The sequence below is a fragment of the Haliotis asinina genome, chromosome 15, assembly GCF_037392515.1.
Source record: "Haliotis asinina isolate JCU_RB_2024 chromosome 15, JCU_Hal_asi_v2, whole genome shotgun sequence".
In the NCBI taxonomy this organism is placed as follows: domain Eukaryota; kingdom Metazoa; phylum Mollusca; class Gastropoda; order Lepetellida; family Haliotidae; genus Haliotis; species Haliotis asinina.
The window spans coordinates 12,605,295-12,629,645 of record NC_090294.1 but is presented as its reverse complement, the minus strand read 5'-3'; the positions used below and the strand labels follow the sequence as shown (position 1 = coordinate 12,629,645).

Genomic DNA, 24,351 nt, shown 5'->3' with positions numbered 1-24,351 from the left:
TGTCGGAACTTATTTATAAAGTAGTGGTATATGTCAAGGTAGAAAGGGAAAAGATATGAACGGATCACTCAAACTCCAAAATGACGCAGTAAAATAACGCGGTATCATTGGAAGAAGAATCATTCAGCCTTCACCCTGTTAGGAATATACAGCCTTTATAGAAATGTACAAAACTGTGACATTGAATGTACAATTGGTAAGTACATATATATTAAAAATATAATGTTAGTGAGAATTTCTGTAATAATATCATATCGATATCTGATTATAAACGGGCATATTCTTGTGTGAGGAATAACGTGATAGGCAAATGATGTAATTTTCGTCACAGAGTATTTCGTCACCCCCGACCATTACGTCGTACGTCTAATACCTATATCATCCTGATGTTAAACAATTTCTTTTTAAAATGTTAATACAATTTGTGATTATCGTAAATAACCATGCAACAAGTTGTAGTTTGACGTCCGCATTAAACTGAGATCTGTACATCCAAACGAAGTTATCTTGACACATTACATCCCAACGATACATTCTTGGACTGTGGATACAAGCTAGTCAGCCAACATGGCTGCTTCTCTGTTTTATAGCCAGTCAAGTTGAAGCATATTTTCAATCGAAAAATATGAAATTTAACGGTCCACAAAGGATGTTTGTTGACTTGAGGAAGTGTACACCATAAAACGACGTTGCAGTACGAGAGGTGTGACGTCAGTGACTATGATTACGAGCTAGCAGACTAGAATGATCCAGTGACGTCAATCCAGATTGACGTAATGAAAGACGCATTTGATGTTTTAGCGATGCACCTGAGAAATTTTCATCTAATTCATTGCTATTATTTTTATTACAATATCGTTCTAATCCGAATCTACAGCTGCAGGAATCGAACGTCTGTGTCAATATTATGTCGATTTTGGACAGGTACTTCATTGAAGTCTAAAGGGTTGGGGAGGGGGTGGGGGCATCGACATCAGCATAAGATAAGACGTGAAATTTCATAACTGATAAACGATACATCAGACACTGATTATATATTATCGTCATACTACTAAAGGGGACAAAATAGTCATACAATATAGATTATGCATGTGTAACCCTTGACAATATGTGAACAAATTTAAACACAGTAGATACCATTTGCTCTTATTTCTAGAGACTAAGATCGGATCCTCAGAAGAATGCATTTACTTTCTTTCATGAAATCACACCACGATTTATTCATTTGCTCTTATTTCTAGAGACTAAGATCGGATCCTCAGAAGAATGCATTTACTTTCTTTCATGAAATCACACCACGATTTATTCATTTGCTCTTATTTCTAGAGACTAAGATCGGATCCTCAGAAGAATGCATTTACTTTCTTTCATGAAATCACACCACGATTTATTCATTTGCTCTTATTTCTAGAGACTAAGATCGGATCCTCAGAAGAATGCATTTACTTTCTTTCATGAAATCACACCACGATTTATTCATTTGCTCTTATTTCTAGAGACTAAGATCGGATCCTCAGAAGAATGCATTTACTTTCTTTCATGAAATCACACCACGATTTATTCATTTGCTCTTATTTCTAGAGACTAAGATCGGATCCTCAGAAGAATGCATTTACTTTCTTTCATGAAATCACACCACGATTTATTCATTTGCTCTTATTTCTAGAGACTAAGATCGGATCCTCAGAAGAATGCATTTACTTTCTTTCATGAAATCACACCACGATTTATTCATTTGCTCTTATTTCTAGAGACTAAGATCGGATCCTCAGAAGAATGCATTTACTTTCTTTCATGAAATCACACCACGATTTATTCACTTGCTCTTATTTCTAGAGACTAAGATCGGATCCTCAGAAGAATGCATTTACTTTCTTTCATGAAATCACACCACGATTTATTCATTTGCTCTTATTTCTAGAGACTAAGATCGGATCCTCAGAAGAATGCATTTACTTTCTTTCATGAAATCACACCACGATTTATTCATTTGCTCTTATTTCTAGAGACTAAGATCGGATCCTCAGAAGAATGCATTTACTTTCTTTCATGAAATCACACCACGATTTATTCATTTGCTCTTATTTCTAGAGACTAAGATCGGATCCTCAGAAGAATGCATTTACTTTCTTTCATGAAATCACACCACGAGTTATTCATTAGCTCAGGATCTACACTTAGGTACATGTTTACGTCAAATCTATACAAAAAGCCAGTACAGAGAAATTCTCTGTTTTGTCTATCCTTATTTGTCTCGGTTCTATCATTATCCTTACATCTTCAAATGGACTATTCAAAACTCAGTCTAACATTTCAATCTCTAACCTTACAATCTTGTTTCATGGCTCAGTTTGGAAAGGCTGCTTTCACGATAGATTAATAGTTATTGTAACTAGAGAGGTCTACTGACACATAAGGCTACCAACTATAATTCAATTACATGTGCACTGATACTAAAGACATCGTACAAAGACGTCATAGGTGAAAACAAGATACAAAATACGTTGTGTGTTTGACGATGACAACGAAATGGTACAATGCATCAGATCAGGTTATTGATCTACAAGAATTTGATCATTTAAACATACCAAAATACCAGATCGGATAACGGCGTCCTCAACTGAAAGAGAATCTAATGTAAAACAGCCTAATGAGACTATTTAACATTATAATGTCTTACTAGTACATCTTTCTAAAGGGATTTGTCACGAAAACCCAACTCCTCGCTGATCCAAAACAAAGGGTGCTCTTGTCGAATGGGTATGTTTATAATTTTGTTAAAACATTGTAAATCACGTATATATATTTAAAAATATATATGAATGAAGTTTAGGTTACACAATACACGGCATATCTTCAAACACATTAACTGACAGTGTTCATTTGATACCTTGTCGCAGCAGCCTCACGAAGCGGAGTATACTCTGAAGCATCATTGTGACAACAAAGAAGGGTTGTTCAGTCCGGTTTATACAGCAATCCGAAAACGACAGAGTCCGAGTTGGACAGAGTGCACGTGATACGTATTTAAGGAGGTGCACCTAGATCTTTCTGAGGTCAATTGTCACCCACGCCTAACACTGCACTTATCTTCGTGGTCCTCTGGTCTTTCTTGACTTTCTAACTCGTGTTAGAGAGTATACTCTTGAAATACTCTGCTCCTCTCGATGGTTGCTAGCTATCATCTGTAAGATACTGGTTCAACTGAAGAAGAATGTCCTCTGATCTTATGTCCGATTTTGGGAGACTTATCAGCACAGGAACCAGTTGAGGCCTCCAGCAAAGCATCCAATGTCTGTTTCGGAATATGTTCCATGCATATCATCACATTGTAATAGGGGGACTATTTTTAAACTACTAAGGTCCACTTGCACAAAGCGATTTTAGCGCTACGACTATCTTAAGCCTATGTTGGAGAATAGGAGTTACAATCATTGTGGGGCTAAGATCGCTTTGTGCAAGGGGGCCCAGGAGTGGGCTTTTACGTCCACCGACTGGACTTTGTCTATGGAACGACTGTTACGTTCAGCAAGACAAACATAATCCATAATCCCTCAAAGGACGCTTCCGGTCACTCTGATGTCGTTGTTAATGTTGACAACCGTCCCGTGAGACGTCCCTCCAATAATTCTTCTGCCAAGTGGAAAAAACAAACTGATGGAGCAATACTTGTCTACTAACACTGTGTGAGTACTTTAATTATCTGTATTTCAAATAAACATTGTCATCCAACGGGTTATGTAAAACCAAGACAACTTGTGTGCGACTGAACATCACTTTGGACAGAAGCCTTGCCATATCACAGGGTGTCAGGTTGATGTCATGCAGGTCCTAGGCGTTTTCATATTTGTTATAACCTGTTAGCAGTGGCCTGGCGATGACAAACCTAAGATCATTATCTGGAAAATGTGATTCAAACCCACTGCCATAGGTTTCTGACGTGCCAAGGGCCGTAACTTTCCACAGCCAATTATGTCGATTCACACAACAGGGCCTCCGGGCCGCCATAGAAAATTTACAGAACTTTGTTGTTTTCCAGGTAATTGGCGTTGAGTAATATTGAACCTTTGTTGAGAAAATACCAGCATCAACGTTACACTGTGATGTTCATGGCAAGCATGATTCAGTTAAAGGCAAATTAAACACAGAACATAAACACACACTAAGAAAACCATAAAATGTATAAACACATGCGAAAAACTCACAATTAATTAACCAACAAACGCCAAGAAAACGTATAACCTACTTCATTTTCTCTTATGTTTCTTAGCTTACATAAACAAAGGATTCTACAATAAGCACATATTTATTGACAAAGCAGGAAGTTAAATAAGACGCTCAAGAACAGTTTGTTATCTTTCAACGAAGACTACACACGTGGGCGGACATACGCAATATGTAAAGAATTAAAGTGAAAGACCGGAATTTGCACAAAAACAAGAATAAGCAGAATGAAGTAGTTGTTTAATTCTTCAGATTAATCCCTTTTTGCGGACCGTCGCCCAGATGTTAACCTATTTTTCATCCAATGATCTATCACAGATGTTGTTCTTGTACCGATTAGCTTCGTATTAAGAACAAGGACGCATCAGCAGTCACATCGACATATCCGTTACCCATTCATGTTCGTGACACCGCGTGTTCAACAGAAACTGATGTGAAAAAAAAGCAAATGTAATTGAATGATCACACCGCTTTGCGTGTTATGCTTTAATAATTGCATCCCTCTTGATGCGTTCTACGGGAACGCGAACTTTCAAACATGCCACGATTCAGTGTTACAGAGTTGCATCCCTTAGCTGTCAGGATCCGCTGACAGTTGCAACTAGAGTTCAAATACAACTCTTGGATTTTCAGCAGAATGTTTATGCCCGTCAGTTTCAAAAAGTATCTTTAATCACTTGCAATGTCTTCCTGAAAAACAATATTTAAAAAAATAAGATTGACGTCTATTCGGTTTGCTGCAAACTGTAACAAACCACCTCAGTATACCTCAAACCACCACTGTAACAAACCACCTTCCACCAATACCGTCTGGTAATATTGTAGATACAACAGAGATATCTCGACGCAAGGTATCCTGACGTTAGTTGGCTTGCTTTGTAATACCGCATTCAGCAATAGTCCAGATATATGGCGTTTATCTGTGAATAATCGAATCCGGACCAGATAATCTAGTGATCAATAGCATGAACACTGGTCTACGGAAATTGGATACGATAACCCATGTACACAAACAAAGCGAAAGAACAGATAGTTTTAATGGCTCCATGTACATAATTAGCTCCATGGAATAATTTCTTCCTCCGCAGTTTGCACTGAAAAGATTTTGCTATGTAGCTTTAAAGTCACCGTCCCAAACATTGACAACTGAAGAGTACTGGCAATTTAAATAAAACAGCCTTAACGAAATATCATGTGATCGATGCCTCTTAATCCCTTGTAACACGGTAGGAGGGGACACAGTTGCACTAGTGTCAGACAAGGATGTCCACTTAGTCCCTTGATGTTGTCCGTATTTATTTAAGTGTGGAGCGGGCCATTCGTTAATTAGAGTTGACCAGCATGGTCCAGTTCATTAGTGTGCTATTTTATATGCATTTTGGAAGGTCTGCGTTTTGGGGGTCTGCGTTATGGGAGTAAACATGTGAGAGTAAACCGTGATGTTACACGGTGGATGAAAACGGATCGATTTAATTTCCTATTTAATTCTTGAACTGGACAGTCTTTTTAAGGAAATGGTCTTTTTCACAAACATGACCTGAATTCAGTGACAAAAATCCAAGGTCAGCCTGACCTGGAAGAATGCCATTCGTTTGACGTCATTCTTGAGCTGAATTTAAACTGGAGATTATTGCAAACATGCTTTGTGTACTATACAGCTGTTATATGGCGTTGTGGCTGTTCATAAAGGAATCCATATCCGTATCATGTCAGTGATGGTTTCAACCAGACGCCTTTATCACATACTATTAATAGCTTCTTGGCTATTATAAGTCGTTCACTGCCCACGAGGGACCATGGGTTGTGGTAAACTCGATGTTCGGGCTCAGGGAACATAAACAAACATCGAGTGTGTCTCAAACCATGGTCCCCGAGGGAACAGTGATCAACGTATTTATCTTACCGATCACCTCAGTGTTAATTTTGAACTGTTTGAAGCATGAGTAGGGAATCATACGCTTCAGCCACCCAGTGTGAATCAAACGATTCGAATCTTGCATCTTGCTGTCTTTTCTCCCGTAGGTATTGTCTTAGTAAAGTCGCCGTGATGTCATTACCTTTCCTAATATTCACAGGGACTACATTTGACCGTTTTGTCAAAATTTTTTTCTTGGAATGCGAGGTAAATTGTTTTCGTAACCTTCGCTAGATACGGCGGACTACACAAGCAAAACAGATTTAGAGTTATCTCCCTTCCATCGATTTGCATGCGTAAAACATCGGTAATTTCCGTGCATTATGCAGAAGCGCACTCAGCTCTTTATATGTGAGGTAAGATAATACTCATTGTTGTTTGTTTAACAAAGCTATGATATAGTGAGTGACGGATTTATTCCAGTTAGATCACATGTATGTTTGATGTTTAACGCCTTACTTACAACAATAGTTCAGCTACATGGCGTAACAAATCGAGTCTGGACCAGACTATCCAGTGATCAACATCATGGACATCGAACGATTTGGTGTGGAGTGAGTGAATGAGTAACTGTGTGAGAACGGTTTTATGCAGCTATTAGCAATGTTCCAGTAATATCAAGGCGGGGTGACCAGAAATGGGCTACACATTGCACTCACGTGGGGCCTTCGGCGTGACAAGTGAACGCTTTAACCACAAAGCTACCACACCGCCTTTGGTGTGGGTGGGAGACCTGAAGTGGTGCAGGTGCAGTGGTTAAAGTCTTGGGTGAAGGGTATGGTGCTGACGAACCTACAAAAGTAATTCGAGCGTAGCAGGGTTACAAGCCTGTTCATAGGTACCGGGCGTGTCCAAAGTCTAAACAGCAGTATTTAAGCCACATCCTGACTGCTTCTTTGTGTTTTATAGCAAACCAACTAAACAAAAAAAACGACGATTCTATTTTGACTCCAAATAATTGTCATGAAATTCGTCCGATTTTTCACGCGGTAGCTCTTGTGATATTGTGAGGCATGTTTCAGAACTGCCTTCTTTTTTCGACATCAAACTTCTAATCTTGTCCCTCACTTGTGTTTCCTAGTTATCGACTAATTTATTTGTTCTTGCGACCTACATATATGATGTTCCACAGCAAGCATAGATGACAGACAGCAATATGACCTGCGATATCTCCTTACATCTGTGAAGACAATGAGGTTCATCACATCATATAACATTTTTTTACCTTGAAAGTATGACTGTTTGTCACAGACCTTTATCCCTGCGTTGAAACCTACATACACAGCCATGGTAGTGACAGACGGTCCGACTCGCCTAAGGCGTAACTCTGGCAATAATCTAGGCCCCTTTTGACAAAGCTCTCGTAAGCTTATTTTTTCTTACCTTTCCTCGTAGCATTCCTACCTACTTTACTGTAACGCTGACGTATACTCAGATAAACCTACTATTATTGACGAGAGCTGAGAGTTAGTGAGGTATGGAGGCTTCAACACCACATTCAACAGTATTACATCTACAGTTCGTTGCTGGAGGAAGGTTTGGTGTCATGCAGGTGCCAAACAACCACGGTTTAGGTTCACGGGTAAGGTGCTGAGACACCAGGAAAACTAAACTGAGGCGAAACAAGTCTGGAACCCCAAATCGCAGGTACATTGTACCTGAGGTGATCAAGAGACGCAACTCTGCTCTGCCCTGCGATCAAGGGAAGCAGTTCTGTTCTAGAAATTGCGTCCGTCCGTGTACTTGCGATAATTAGAAGCATTACCACGACAGCAGTGTACGTTAAGGTGGCTCTATACAACTCACGGTCACCAGGTTAGAAAGATGTCACCTATTCTGTGCATGGTGGCCAACATGTTTCGAGTAACCTGCAGTACTTTCTGGGATCCTCTAGTTGCGGTTTGAATCCCACACTAGCGTGACGTGGCACTACCGTTATCCATATTTGTGGGACAGACTCACTGACTTATTCACACATCCACTTACTCAATCATCTACTCACTCACTCATCCTCTCACACCACCTCTCTCATTTCCTCACTTGCTCACCCTCTCACTCATTCATTCACTCACCACTCATTCATTTCCTCACTTGCTAACCCCCTCACTCATTCATTCACTCATCCCCCACTCATTTCCTCACTTGCTCACCCTCTCACTCATTCATTCACTCATCCCTCACTTATTTCCTCACTGGCTAACCCCCTCACTCATTCATTCACTCATCCCCCACTCATTTCCTCACTTGCTCACCCTCTCACTCATTCATTCACTCATCCCTCACTTATTTCCTCACTGGCTAACCCCCTCACTCATTCATTCACTCATCCCCACTCATTTCCTCACTTGCTCACCCTCTCACTCATTCATTCACTCATTCATTTCCTCACTTGCTCACCCTCTCACTCATTCATTCACTCATTCACGCATATCTCTCACTCGCTCAGACTCGGTGACGTCCTTCCTCTACTTTTCTTGACATTAAAATCAAGACCTGATGGATGTCAAGGATATTCATGTTAGGAGGTGTGTACGGACGATGTCATTAACGTTGTAATCCAGTATTGACTGCCACAGCCTTAGAAAGGCAGCTGGAGTCAGCACTGACATTTACTCGATGCAAAACATGTTTAGAATCACTATAACATATAACATGTGCAGCGCCCTTGCTATGTGATATATAGTCATCTCCCGTTAAATGAGTGGGTGATTGATCCAGATACTTTAACACATTTGCAACATGCATGTGAACAAGCCAAACAAGGATCTGATTGCTTTGCTCATGCTGGCACCGTGCGGGTAAAAACTTCATGAAGGTCAACTTTGCGTTATAATTCAAGTAATAGCAAGACTAACTGTTTCAACGACAGCAACGTTGGAAAAGTAATATTATTGAGGTAATGTATGTAATGGTCCATGTGCACTGTTTTCACCCGTTCAAAATATGCTTTGAGAAACTTATGCAATCCATTCGTACTGTGTCCTTACCAGTCGATTCATCCCGTCCTGAACATGTCATGTGTACCTCTCTAAACATGTTCTGTCCACCGTAACATGTCTTGTTAAGATGTCAAATGTCAAACCCGTTCTGAACATGGATTGTCCATCTGTCAAACCCCGTCCTGAATATGACCTGTCCATTTGTCTAAACCCGTCCTTAACCCTTCCTGCCCGCTTGCCCAAACCCGTCCTGAACAGGTCCTGTCCGCCTGTCCAAACATGTCCTGTCCACCTTAACATGTCTTGTTAAGATGTCAAATGTCAACTATGTTAAGTCATTTGCACTTAAGCAAACGTAGGCTCAGTATTATTCGTTAAAACGCTTTGCACCATGTTTGTGTAACGAATAATACTGAGCATACGGTTATTTAGGCTGCATCACCCAAGCGATTATCAACACAGGAACTATTCCTGCAATTGAAAATATTACCTTAAAGTTGTATAATAATCCTTTCAACAACCTGCGAACACTGATGAACAGCTGCACATGTAGGGATATACTCCTAAAAGACATAAATATAAATTCTCAATGCCGCGTGTCTGTAATCCTTAATTGTGCCTTGACAAGTGGTTTACTGTGTACTCATTTAATTTAATGATCTATCTAAATCTTCAAACGTACTTATCGCCTTTGTTATTTCATATTTTCAATGAATGTATATGCTCACAATAATGTTAGCTCTTTGCCCATCGCAAAATTAAACAACCAGACTGATGATTTCTTCTGTTTACACCACTGATCCTGTGCTTCTCCTAATCAGAAACAACCTGTCCATACCTACTTGTGTGAGTCCTGATTTATCTATCGCTGCTACACATCACGTCAAGAGATTTCCTCGACTTCAAGGAGCTTCGTGCTGGACGTGTCTCCCATACATCGCAACCTGCATCCTGGAACATTTTCTATGGCGGAGTTAATTTGTGTAGCTTGTTTTTTCTAGTGTTTGTTAGTTTGTTTTGTAACTGGGTACTCAGCATTGTTCCAGCAATACAGCCGTGTGAATAATCTTAATAGTGGAGTCTGGACTAGACAATCCAGTGATCAATAGTCTGAGCATCGCTTTACGCAAATGAGACAGGATGACATGGCTACTAAATCTCGTTACGAGTATTGGTTGCTGAGTGAGTGAGTGAATCAGTTTTAGGCCACTTTTAGCAATATCGCGGCGGGGGACTCAAGAGTGAGTGAGTGAGTGAGTTTAGTCTTACGCCACACCCAGCAATATTCCAGCTACATGGCCGCTGTCTGTAAATAATCGAGTCTGGACCAGACAATCCAGTGGTCAACAACATGAGCGTCGATCTGCGCAATTGGGAACCGATGACATGTGTCAACCAAGTAAGCGAGCCTGACCACCCAGTCCTGTTAGTCGCCTCTTACGACAAGCATAGTCGGGGGGACTCAAGAAATGGCCTTCACACATTGCACCCATGTGGGTGAATCGAACACGGGTCTTCGGCGTGAAGAGCGAACCCTTCAAACATTATGCTACTCCACCGTCCCCATTGGTTGCCGAAGACCATTTCTAATCCAGATCGTCATGGGATACACGCGTTCCTGAGAAGTAAGTGTGCAGCCAGATAGCTTTGTGTCGAAGTTGAAGAGACATATGTCGAGGTATCTGAATTTCGACACGCTGGACCACTCTAAACTTTTACTTCAATACAAGTTCGACAGACCAAAGTTTGACACAACTGTGGTTAATTGTGTCTCCACAACCTCAACTTCGAGGTTCGATTTTTCAAGCTGGTCATCATCGGTGCTCAAAACTGCAGGAAACGCACTTGCTGCAGACAAATAGTGTTCAATGCATGTTTGTTTCCACGTCCAAAATTGAATAATGCACGTAATCCACACTCAAGAATTTGCTAGGCTTCTAAACGTGCAATTTGCTGAACCAGCAGATATGTCAATACAAGAACTTCATAATACTTATTGATTTTCTGTCTTGACATTTACCAATCACCATAAAAACAACACTTTTTATAGACCAGTGACAAATTACCCATCAGGTAATATATTAAACATTTGTGGACACCTTAGATGCTAGACTTTTGCATGGAATTATTCATAATAAATAATAATAATAATTAATATATTTGAACTATTGCCATGAGCAACTTTCTGACAACGACTTCTACGTCGTAATTAGTTATCACAGAATGGCCAGGGCGTTTCGTCGAGGACAGAGCACTTTTAGCTGTTATCAGAAAAAATGCCAGTAAAAGTACTTTAATGGATTCGTTGGTGGCAGGAGACCTATTACCCTTCGGAAAAATGCAAAAATATTGTTGTAGGTTTTCTTTGAGGGACCTCTCCTCATCGAGTTTTACTGTGTCACAGTAGGGAGTAATCAGTACTGTGACACGGGCATATGGTTCCTCCTAAGATCACCTTATACCATGGTTGGCTGGCTGATGTTCAACGCCACACTCAGCAGTATTACAGATATATGGTGGCTGTCTGTAAATAACAGAGTCTGGTTAAGTCAACCAAGTATGGACAGCATGAACATAGGTCTACGCAACTGGGATATGACGGCATGTGTCGACCAAGTATCAACAGCATGAACATAGGTCTACGCAACTGGGATATGACGGCATGTGTCGACCAAGTCAGCGAGCCTGTCCTGTAGACCCCATTAGACCCCATTTGCGACACGGGTTTCGGAAGACCATTTCTAACCCGGATGTCCAAGGGTTCACTTCACACCCTAAAACAGGTAGGCACAGCAGCACATGTTGAAGAGAGTGTTGAAGTGTGTGAAAATCACATCTCCATAAATGAATAATAATCACAGTTCTCTTTCTTTATGTCACAAATCAGATGTCTGGGTATGACATGAACATAGAGAAACAGGACCCCTCATCGGTAGATAAAGGAACGGGGAACATCGATGATTCGAACACTGTGCTCGACCAAAAGGGTTAAAGGCTGGTACCTGTTGTTCTCTTGCCTTGTTGTTATCGCGTCCTTTTGGGATCAAGGACTCTCGACTCGGTGTCAGTATGCTAGCAGTGTTTGAGTCGAATACCATTTTGCACTGCCATATCACTTAAATAAACTTTGGTCCTTAGGCCCGAAGCCGACTGAAAACCAATGGGACCCTCAGCTATTGCTCTCTGTAGGTCCTTGTGGCTGACAGTTTTTTCATCCCCAGTAAGTAGGAGTATTATTTCCATTTTAAACTATAGGACACAAACATCAGTGCCCATTGCATTTTATGGTCCTGGCTCCTTATTGCCTGCAGCTTTTCAGGGTTAAGTGCAAACACTGGCCAAGGTATTACCGACATGTGAATTATAAGGGGGACATCAGGAATGGGCTTCTCACATTGTTCCCCTATGGGGAATCGAACTCAAGTCTTCGGCGTGACTAGCGGCCGTTTTCACTACTCAACTACCCAACGCAATGTTGTTACTATTTGCACGCAGTGTTGCCATGATTTGAACATTGGCGCCTGACACCATAGCAACCCTAATGAGTCATGTCAGTAGCACCGTTCTGTGCAAGACAAGAGAAACAGCCATCAAGCCCACATTGTTGCCCTGGTTTGACTATTGACCCCCGAAACCACATCAACCCTAATGACTCCATTCCAGCAGCCCCGCCATGCAAACTTTGGGTTTGAAGTATACCAAGAACACATGTCGGTAATACTTTGGCCAGTGTTAATTTGCACTTAACCCTGAAAAGCTGCAGGCAATGAGGAGCCAGGAACATAAAATGTTATGGGCACTGATGTCAATGTCCTTTATTTTAAAATGGAAATAATAAATAGTAATAAATAATAAAAGCGGTGTAAAACACTCACTCACTCACCCACTCACTCACTCACTCACTCACATGTATTGCTTGATCATTATAACCGCATTGAACGTGACATTAACCTCTGTTTGACATCACTCTCTTTAGTCAATAGTAATGACCTGGCATGGCGATGTCAGAGCAAGTGTTCAATGTTGACATCCACAATTATATCATAGTTGTCACGTGTCCCGATCTGAGATATAATCAGCCTACCACATGAGCACGTATCAGTGTTATCCAGAATATGCAACCGTACCTCGATTTGTTGAACTGTTTTTGTGTTATCCGGGGTACGAGACAACCAACAATAAATTTCAACATCATTCCCGAACGGTGAATGCCATTGAATGAGAGTCGACACAGTGGGATCTGACCGTATAATATTCTAGAACACCAATACACCTGCCTTTCTCTTAGACTTGTGTAGGAGCGCGTACCTGATGCGTTGAAGATTGCAGTTCATATTAAATCTTTGCAAGAAGGGAACTGTAAGAAGGTGCTCCCTCACAATTATCCAAGTCCCCATGTTGGAACTCAGTCATGACTGATCCCAACCCCATGGACATCCAATTAAATGAACACAATATATCCTACTCGATGACGTCTACTGTGAAACTACGAAAACCTACCAGTGCCCCTTTAGTAGAATATATTGATCATTCAGAACCGAAATTCTCGTTGTATATATCATGTTTATACTCTCGACACAAACCTGAAAATTTAAAACAATATAATTACGAATAATTTAAATAACAATCGATTTGGTTTCTAAAAGATTCCTTTCCCAAAGTGGCACCAATAGGTTTGGTAAAAAAGACAAATCCTCAGCAGCAGTAATTTTGCTTGTAGTGTCAGCTGATCCTTAATACATAAGCTACGTAACCTCTGCAAAAGGTTTGAAGGGCTATGGTGGCAGCACCAGCTGTGCCTACACGTGGTTTGGGATCTCTCCACGCGAAAGAACACGTGACAAACGCGTCTAATGCTTTGAAGAGGTGTCTGTCAGGAAAAGGGCAGCATGCCCATTAGATAGCATAAATGTCAATATTTGATTCTTTCCTTTATGCGCAGCCTAGAAACACGAGGAGGGTTGGTAACTGTGATTACATTAATCTGTATCTGTAGAGATTACTCTGAACATGTGATAGGGATTATCTCCTCCACTGCACCTGAGAGCCTACACATACACTCGAGACAACAGCGGGAGATATTGATTCATCTTTAAACAGCCATGCATCACCTCGTTATTTGGTTTGTTTTTAGGAGACATTTCTGAATGAAATGCCTTTTAGGGGGCGTCTTTGTTCACTGAAAACTTGGAACGTTTGCCAGCAATACGCCTGCTCGACAGGCATACGGAGAAAGAGTGGATGAGAGAGGGGAGGGGATAAGAGGAAGGGTCAGAAGATATTTGATGAGAGAGTGAGATGGAGGGAGGGATGCAGAGACGGAGAGAGCGAGGGAGATATATTAAGAGAAAGGAGTCGGCATGGGTGATGAAGACAGCGGGAGGGAAAAGGGGACTGTGTGTGTGAGTGTGTGTGTGTGTGTGTGTGTGTGTGAGAGAGAGAGAGAGAGAGAGAGATGGAGAGGGAGAGGGGGGAGGAAGGGATGGAGGGAGCGGAAAGGAGACCGAGATATGGAGGGATTGAAGGAGGGAGGGGAGAGAAATTCAAAGATGTTCTACCTATTACTATGGTATGTAACTCATTACGTTTATCCACAATCAATTACGTAATTGCACAATGAATTATAAACGACCCATAAGCTTGACATATGTAAATACAAGCATAATCCCTGTTCCCCCTCCCTCCCAACTCGACCATGGTCCAACACGACGTTACTTTACAGGGAAGAGCTGTCGAACCCGAGTGCCATGGGCGTCAGGCGCGTGTGTCTACTACACGAATGTCCAGTGTCTGTAGTGTCCAACATGACACTGATATGAATGTTCAAGTGTCAGTTTCAGTCGATCCTGGAGTAAAGGAACGATACCCAGGTCAAATATTAACAGCTGCAGAACACATGTTTGTAAGATGCACTGCCTGTTATTTCATAGCCAACCTCACCAGGACGAAATGTAAACGGTGTAGGCTAGTGTGACATAATGTATACTGACCTATTCAATATGGTCTTGCATTATTTTCATACTTATTCATATATTTTCAAGTGGCTTGCATCAAGCATTTTACGTTATTTGCATTTCAAAAGACAATCGCCGTTGAGTTATCGATATGTACCTTTGTATCTGGACCAGGTAAAACAATAGTGAGTGATTTTAGTTTTAGGCCGCTTTTAGCAATATCACGGCGTGGGACATGAATGGACTTCTCACAATGTACCCATGTCGGGATTCCAACACGAATCTTCGGCGTGATCCAAAACCAAAACCCCTGTAGAGACTGAAGTGATGGAACCTGCTTCATGCCGGGCCCTCATCCGACACACACCACCTGGCACCACTTTGCCTCTTGCAAGGCCCACTCCGCCACCAGGTGTCTTTAAAGACCTAACGTAATTCGAATCCCGTCAGAGCTGCGAGAATGAAACATGTGATTTGTCAATATATTCTTTATTAAAGTGTAGATACAATTAATTGGTCAATATTTCCTCAGATGGATGGTGATAAAAATGTTGGTAACGTACATCCATAGGCTGTCGGCGTGAATCGTTTTTCGTGATGTCAACCACAAATTGCCCTGTCAAGCCAATTCAGCCTGTTGAGGAACCCGATTCTATTCGTTGTAGGACCCATCTCCACTACCGTCAATCAGGAACAAGGTTGAATACATTACATGACCCACCTGAGACCTGGGTCTCACTATGATTATGCATATTTAAATCGATGAAACACCACAATCGCACAATTCTCTGAATTCTCTGTGAAGTAACGCTACTACTGTCGGCCATTTCGAAACTCTACTGCCATGTTGGATTTTTGACATTACGGCCTTTTTGCACTGTGGGCTTTTGAGAGAGTTCTTTTCATTCAGTGTATGTGTATACGACTTGAAGGACACCATAAAAGTCACTATTTGCCTCCATATTTCACATTGATCAGTGTCAGTGAATTCAGAAGGTCAGTGCAAATCTTATCGATTATACGTGCAATATTTTATGGCTTCCCATTATTCACCCTACACCTGTCACCACATAAACAAATGTAGTTGACAGGAAAGTATCGTCTTCCCATATGTGATTCTATGATGTGAATTTCCAATGTGTATCTACAAACGAGTACTCTCTAACGCCCTTTACTGTCATACACGTCAATATAAACCTGTCTGTTTCACAGAAGATGCAGTTGATGTCAATATGGCTGAGAGCATGCGTTCATTGAATTCGACTGTTTTGTTAGCTTAAATAGTAATAGTGAACACAGTCTTATCGTTTGTAGATGTGAGTCGCACGATCTTAAATTATGATATAAATTCCGTTGCTATGACGTCATCAATTCTTGGACACTACCTTTGTATGATGTCACGTCGCTCTGAGCCAATGAACAATGAACAATTGAAAATCAGTGATAAAGAGTAAAATCATTCTTGCATTCAGTGAGCATTACAGACATGATTTTACTTATTTCAACGCCAGTGTGGTGACAATGTCAGACCGACAACTAGGATTTCCGGATTTCCAGATTTCCAGATTTCCAGAAACGTAATATAAGGTCAGTATATAGGGCCATGGTCGGTCCAGAGGTTCATCCCTCCCTGATTCGAACTGATGTTATTTGATTTGTGAGTATACTGATGGGATTTCTTAAAGTGGCAAATATCTGACACTCGGTACTATTTTGATCTTTGCTATTAGATTAAGCTCAAAGGCTGTAATGTAGTTCATATTTAGTACATGGAAAACCTTCGTCAAGAACAGACGCTACAGTTACACTGAAGGATGCTTCATTCTGATTGGTCAAAATTCGAATAAAGAAAGGCATCTAATGAAGCTCCCACTTCGTGATCTACTACAGCATCGTCCATCTTATCAAGATTCAGCTATATTTAGGAATGGGATATTGCTCAGATTCACGGTTTATTGGGAATCATGTGACTCGACAATATGTCATTAATTATTTTGTTTGCTGGGAAGGCGTTTTCGTCTAACTGAAGAATACACAGACTGCAAGACCGGTTTTGGAAATGACATTTAGATCATTTATCAAAATAAAAAACCCAAAAAAATCATGGCTTGGCAACAACGATGTAACAGCTGACGTTCCTGCGTCTTTGCGTTGATAAAACGTTCCTGGGTAATCTCTGATGTTATCACTGAGTTGCGTGAAGTGTGCGGATTGTTTTACTAAGAGGATGCAGGACATTGCACAGCGTAACAAGTATCGCCGTTGTTTTAATCTCGGTTCATTAAACACCTGTCATTCATTTTGTTGTGAGTCATAGTATCCATTCACATAATTTCCATTGTTATCGTTTCCTTTTGCACTTACTGGAATCATCACAGAGCAGTTGGAAACAGAAAGACGTGTTCATATGTATCAGTAATCACTGAGGAATATACCGCACTTGCAGACATTTCTCATAACGGACATTCCGTTATTACATGCTGACGGTTTTCATAAAGTACAGACCCGGAACGATCCGGGATTGGTCTTGAGCAACCAGTGTTTGTCGTAAGAGGCGACTAACGGGATGGGGTGGACAGTCCTATTGCGTAGATGGTCGTATCACAGTTGCGTAGATGGATGTTCATGCTATTGATCACTGGATTGTCTGATTCATCTCGATTATTGCTGGAATACTGGTGCGTGCGGCGTAAAACAACAAACACACGTATCGTGCATGGCTCTGACAACACTACAGGAGATATTTTCGGCGTAAAACTAAACTCACTGTTTCCGACATTTTCAGCTTGTGCTGCACGACTACATGGCCTTGATTGTAAGAGAAAAAAACCCCATAATTATCAATTTAAGTGTCTTCTCCACTGATTGACAACATCCTATAAGTTATGTCAAATACATTTGCCTATTCACGTTTATCGTGAGCTTACTTATAACTATATAACATGTAATGTAATGCGTTATAAAAGTTCACAGTTACAGCAAGGCGAAGAGATGAGAGATGGTTAAATTAAGCGGAAATTGTATTTAAGTCATTGTAAAACTGCTCTCTCCGTCATATGATATTCTTTAGTTAGAAAAATAACTTGCCAGCTAGTTTTGTATTCATGTCCAGTAATAAGCTGAAGACAGTAAATGATTATACTAATATGTAAACAAATTTGACCTCACGGATTTATGCTATAGATTGTGCCAGATGTAACACTAATTACAACAGTGAAACTGACAAGACAAGACTGTCATGATACACATAAACAACAGATAAGAAGCCCGAATGAAGGGCAGTTAAAATATGTGGACACAATAATCGGTACGGAAATGTCGGGAAAAGATTGATGCCACTTTACGCACCATGCACAAATGGAAAATCATTCTGCGTAGACTTACAAAGACACGTCAACCGATCAGCTGACACAAACAGGGCAACTAAAGGTGAACGTTCGAATACATTTTGGCAGGTTTATCTCCGGCATTAAGTGGATTCGTAAGAACGACATACAATCGTAAACGCCATTGGAATTCCGTTGATCTGCACATAACGGCGCGGGCGTTTTATGGGAACAGATCCCACAGAGCATGTAAGCGTTGTAAATGCCCGTCATAAGGAATGTTCCCTGGAATACCCGATAGTTAATTTCCTTTTGAGAGTAGTACGACAGAGGATAAACCCAGATTCATTGAATTACGATTTGAAAAGAAGTCGCGTACTCGCAGATATAGCTCTCCTTAAATGATCAATGATGATAAAGTTGGGAATGTTAGTTACTTTTAAGTCGAACTAATGTAGAGAAAGGATCTTTAGCACCATTCCCTTGCGTGGATCACCATTCCACGATAACACAACTCCTGTTTTTTTTAAAAAATTAATTGCTTCCTAGGGTTACAATATCACAGATATACAAAGCCTTGATACATACGGCTTTAAGTAATACAGCTTCACGATGTACAGGAAAGATATCACTATATTAAATTAATACATTCATAACCATGCATTAATCATTGAATAGAAACTGTAGAGATAATGTCAGGTACAGATCAATATAAATTAGTTAGTCATGTAAGTACTGGGGAGAAAAGGCTCCATTTGTGACTGAAATCATCTATTTCTATCATATTTTGCTAATATATAGAAAATCTCACCCAAGTGTCTGCTGATATCAAATATATCAACACGAGTTGATAAAGAAAGCTTGCCGAGGTTCCTTTTACCTTTATCAATAACTGATATCAGTATAGACAGGAGGGTGAGATTCTATTTATCATCCAAAATCATTCTTCATTAGTTTCCAATGAAAATGTATATTGCCATTAGATCTGCAGTGCAGTCATATCATTGTGGTGTCATCAACTTCATGACGTCATAGCATTGTCAGGACATTGTCCAATATCTACTGTCAAAACAATATGTCGTAGGAGATATCGTCAGATTTCACATAAGCGATGTCTTCTGTGGAACAAAGTTTGGATAACAAATGATTTTTCACAAAGAATATTCTTTGTAAAATACTGACATTCTCCACGGGCATGGTCTTATATGATAATGACACTTATCTATCTGTTTCCTTTATTCCAATGCTACTCATTCCTTTCTTAGTTCGACAGTTCGATATAACATCATTCCTCATTAATTCCCATGGAAATACCACTCATGTCTTTCACAATGACAAAATTTATCGTTCATGTATGATTTATTCCCAGTCATTGTTTCATCACTGACATCTCAGGATGCTACCAAACCGTGCTATATTTCAGGGCAGTAAAGTAGTCTGATACTTAAAGCGTTCTTCTCGGCGATGACCTGGCTTGGTATTGATAGATACTGGGCTGAAGGCTTGCTCTGATACCTCACCCTGTTATTGCTGGAATATGAAAAAAACCACACTCACTGTTTCTTTTGCGGATTCAGTAATGTGGTTCAGCGACTGTGAGACACACAACATAGCAGGGAGGGCGAGGCAGTAGGGGAAAGTAATGTGGTTCAGGGACTGTGAGACACACAACATAGCAGGGAGGGCGAGGCAGTAGGGGAAAGTAATGTGGTTCAGGGACTGTGAGACACACATCATAGCAGGGAGGGCGAGGCAGTAGGGGAAAGTAATGTGGTTCAGGGACTGTGAGACACACAACATAGCAGGGAGGGCGAGGCAGTAGGGGAAAGTAATGTGGTTCAGGGACTGTGAGACACACAACATAGCAGGGAGGGCGAGGCAGTAGGGGAAAGTAATGTGGTTCAGGGACTGTGAGACACACAACATAGCAGGGAGGGGTAGTATTAGGGAAATTAATGTGGTTCAGGAACTGTGATACAGAAACACTCGGACCCTTCCATACAACTTGTATTACATTAGTACGGTCTGGACGAGCATATATCATACACAGGTATTCGGTAATTTGTTACAGCGCTTGTTCCATGAGAACACGTGGGCATGGTTGGGTGCATATGTTGAGGGAGTTAATGCAAAGGTTATTTTCAAATGGAAATCGGTAACATGAAATTGGAAACCGACCGCTACTGTAAATATCCGGGTTGCAAATAATCTTCAACAGCAAATGTTTGTCTGAACGGAACCAGGTGATCAGTCTCGCTGTGCTGGTTGATTGGTTGATACATATCATCGCATTCTAGTTAAACGTTGGATGATCTCAGAAATGTTTCAGCCACGTGACTCTTCCAGCCATGGTGCTGTGTGAACAGTCTAGTTATTGACACCATGTACACCGTCGCGTTAATCACTGGATTGACTAATACAGGCTAAATTATTTACTCACCGCCGTCATACCGATAACACACTGATGACTGAATTTCGCGTTGTCGCATTGTCGCGCTTTGGATAATTTTCACATTTTCTGTTTCTTTTTAGAGCGGCACGATAGTGTCCCTTCTTTGATTCCATAATTGTCCTCCGGAAAAGACCCGCAGTAGCAGCAACAGGCAAAACAGCTGTGAAAATTGCTTCAAATAAAAGCATTGACAACTGGACATGACATATTTCGATACAACGTTCATTCAATTACTAATGACGATTGCAGACTGAGTCTATATACGCCTGCCTTGCTTCAGGTGTGTTTACCAATGATTGAGTGAGTGATTTTAGTTTTACGTCGTTTTTTGCAATATTCCTGCAAACACCAGAAATGGTCTTCACACATTGCACCCATGTTGGGAATCGAAAACGGGTCTTCCGCTTTAACCACTATGCTAAGCCCCCCTCCCCGGTTTGACCAATTAACCTTGATCACATTTGAGGCGAAATGAGTCGGAGTGCTGTCGGAATGAAAATTTCTGGAGATTCCTGGAAATTCGAACTTAATTCTAAAATTTCTCACTGCACTCCGAATGCATTCCAAATATTCCGGTCAATTCCTGTAAAATGACCGAATGTATTGAACATCTTAAAAACTTTCGAGATACATTCGAAGTGGAAACATATCGAACGACATATGAGGTGCATTCATACTGCATTCTAAGTATTCTTACTGCATTCGTACTGCACTTTCAGCATTCTGAACATATTCAAATAAGAATAAAAAGACAAGTCAAATCTAAATCCTGTCAGAATATCTTAAAAGCGTCTCGAATGAGTGGGAAAGTACCTCGATTACTGCTGGGATTCAGGTGGAATTTGCTTGTATCGGAATATTTCGATTGAAGCACGAATATACCTCGAATATACCTGGAATACAGTCCGAACGTCCCGAATACTCTTCAAATGACCCCTTACCTCATCAGACCACCACCGAATCGCACAAGCACGTGTCCACCTGTCAAACGAGAAGCATTTGTTTATTTTCACATTCCCTTCCGAATACAGCCACACTTTTTAAAATACTTTTTCTGGCTAATTCTCCTTGATTCCTGTCAAATAGAAATAACTGCGAAGGACCTTTGAGGAATATCTTTGTCTTGCACCCACCTTTTGTTCGAGCCATGTGATCTTTTGAATCAAGGTCGATTTGTTCAAGTATGTTTTTCTCGCTTTGACACTAATCTCTACGTGTCCAGGTTACTGCAGCTGGTTTGGTTTCTATTGTGGTTGTGGTGTGGAACTTGATAACGTTTCAATGCAACCGCTGGAACTCCCTCCTGCATGGTGCGAGTAAAAATAACAAAGGCTTAACCGCGGTCGAAAACGTCTACAGAAATAGCACCAAAGTAACATGTGGGTATTGACTGCTCCAAGTAGTCACCTTGAGCCGCACTGCGTGACACTCTGGCGAAAGTGTTTTCTTGAGTTTAAGGAAGACATGATCCCAAAATTAATCGATAACATTATCGATATCTCTCATTTCCTCAAGTAAATCGGAGCGTGGTACCACAGACATGCTTTTCTGTATCGAATGAGACATTAAGAGGAATCAAGTTGAGTGATGAAAAATGTGACTAATGTCAAATTAGTGACACGGTTTGTTGTATAGAGTACAGATGTATAGATCTTTGGACCGTTATTTCTGGCAATCTCATTGATTCTGGTGATCATAGAATTGAGACGTACTTGATTCCGCTTACTGTTTGTGTATGCAGTAGCGTTCCAGCGTCTCAAAATTGCGGACTATTAGCTTTGTGGAAACAAGCAGAGGTCAGAGCGCAGTGGAAATACGCCCCGAGTTTGACATTCTTTGATTATTAGACTATTAGTACCAAGAACCAAATGTTCATGGTCGACCTTGTGACCGTCGTTCCAAGTTTATAACCACACTCAGCCTCGTGAAGGTCGTCCCAGGTTTGTACCAAGAGTTTAGCATCGAAATTCAAATCAGGATCTACGAAACCGAGATAATACAACTACTCTGCTGCAGGAGTTCTAGTTGAGGAGGAGACTACAAAATGCCTACATGCAGGTTATCTTGACCCTCGGTGGCCATCTCCTTAGCCGCCCCATATCGGATAGTGATGGTCAGTGACGTTCAAGTCGTCGAAAATAAGGTGATCATCGCTGATCACATGTCATGTTTATAGATTCTCTTTGAAGTTCCGAGACGCGGGGAGGTAGGTGGTGAAATCGTTCGCATGCCACGCCGAAGATCAGGGTTCGACACAACTCAGGGCAACAATACATGTCCCCCACCGTGACATATTGCTGAATTATCCTTAAACTAGACTCTCACACTCCCCTACTTTGCAGTTCCTTGATAGTCGTGATCTGGCAACTTCGAAATGTACGTTACGACAATTTCACCATTTGACCACGTGACTGATTTCCCCGAATTGTGTAGGATGGTATCATTAGCACTACTATGCTGCTGATGTTTTGTCATTGAATATAAAGCTGAGAACAGCGTAAGACACAACTCACTCCAAAGACAGAATTTACATTAATGGAAATAAGTAACCACTGAACAGACATCAGTGCTGTGCTGGGAACGTACCTCTTTAAGTGTCGTCCCATCATTCAGTTATTTCATATTTCAGTTAATAAGTTATATATAACTATATAATATGAAAGAACTGGGTCGTCCTACACGTCATCGTTTTACAATGCCTGAAAACATGTGATCAATTCCAAGAACTCGTTTCCTATGGTTAATGTTTTGTATTATACCCGCGCATCGCATTGCCTTTATGTTAACAGTACATCCGTCCAGTCTCACATTAATCTCTGTCCGTAATTAAATCACGCTTGTCGTCAGTGGACACCTGTGTTGCAACGATGAGGAGTATATAATCTACATTGCCAGAGGCTAAAGCGTATAACGAGTGTATTTTCAATGTATTTTAAAACTGAAAAAAAACTTTGTTAAATCTTGTATTACCTTATATCTCATTATACACATGACTATGTCTAAAAGAATTATCCATTGTTGGGTTATTCAGGGGCTGAGTGTGTTTGGTTGATTCATAATTGAGGTAAGAAATACATTCAGAACCACTTCCAAAGTGTTAAAATAGTTTTAAGAGGCATTTAGCAATATTCCAGCAATATCAAGTACTGAGGAACCCTCCAAAAGTGGCTTCATACTCTGTACCAGTGTGGGAATCGAACCCGAGTCTTCAGCGTAACGAGCGAAGGCTTTAACCACTAAGCATCACACCGCCAATCAATGATATCTGAGGTAGCCAGGAACAGTGAACAGACCACCGCTATATAGAAGGGATATTGTTGAGTGCGGCACTGAATCGCAAACCCCAAATCCTACTATTATTTGATTGATGTATTTTTAAACATTAGAAGCATTCTTTGGGTGTCAACAAAGTGGCAGTGCAATAATATTCTGGACAGAAATATCGCTAACTAATCATATTCCCAAGCGAAAGTCATGAGTATGATAAAATCAAATAAGTTACCATTGTTGCTCTGTGTGTGCACATGTAAGATTTAATCCA

At 40.7% G+C, this 24,351-nt stretch overlaps 1 long non-coding RNA gene across 1 annotated transcript in view; it reads right to left on the bottom strand.

Moving 5' to 3' along the window:
- Positions 1-19,698: 19,698 nt before the first annotated feature.
- The window catches only part of LOC137265875 (uncharacterized), a 21,859-nt gene continuing 17,206 nt past the window's right edge, over positions 19,699-24,351 (bottom strand). The window contains exon 2 of the long non-coding RNA XR_010954949.1: positions 19,699-21,791. This is a non-coding gene — a long non-coding RNA (uncharacterized lncRNA). The remainder of the gene's footprint in view (positions 21,792-24,351) is intronic.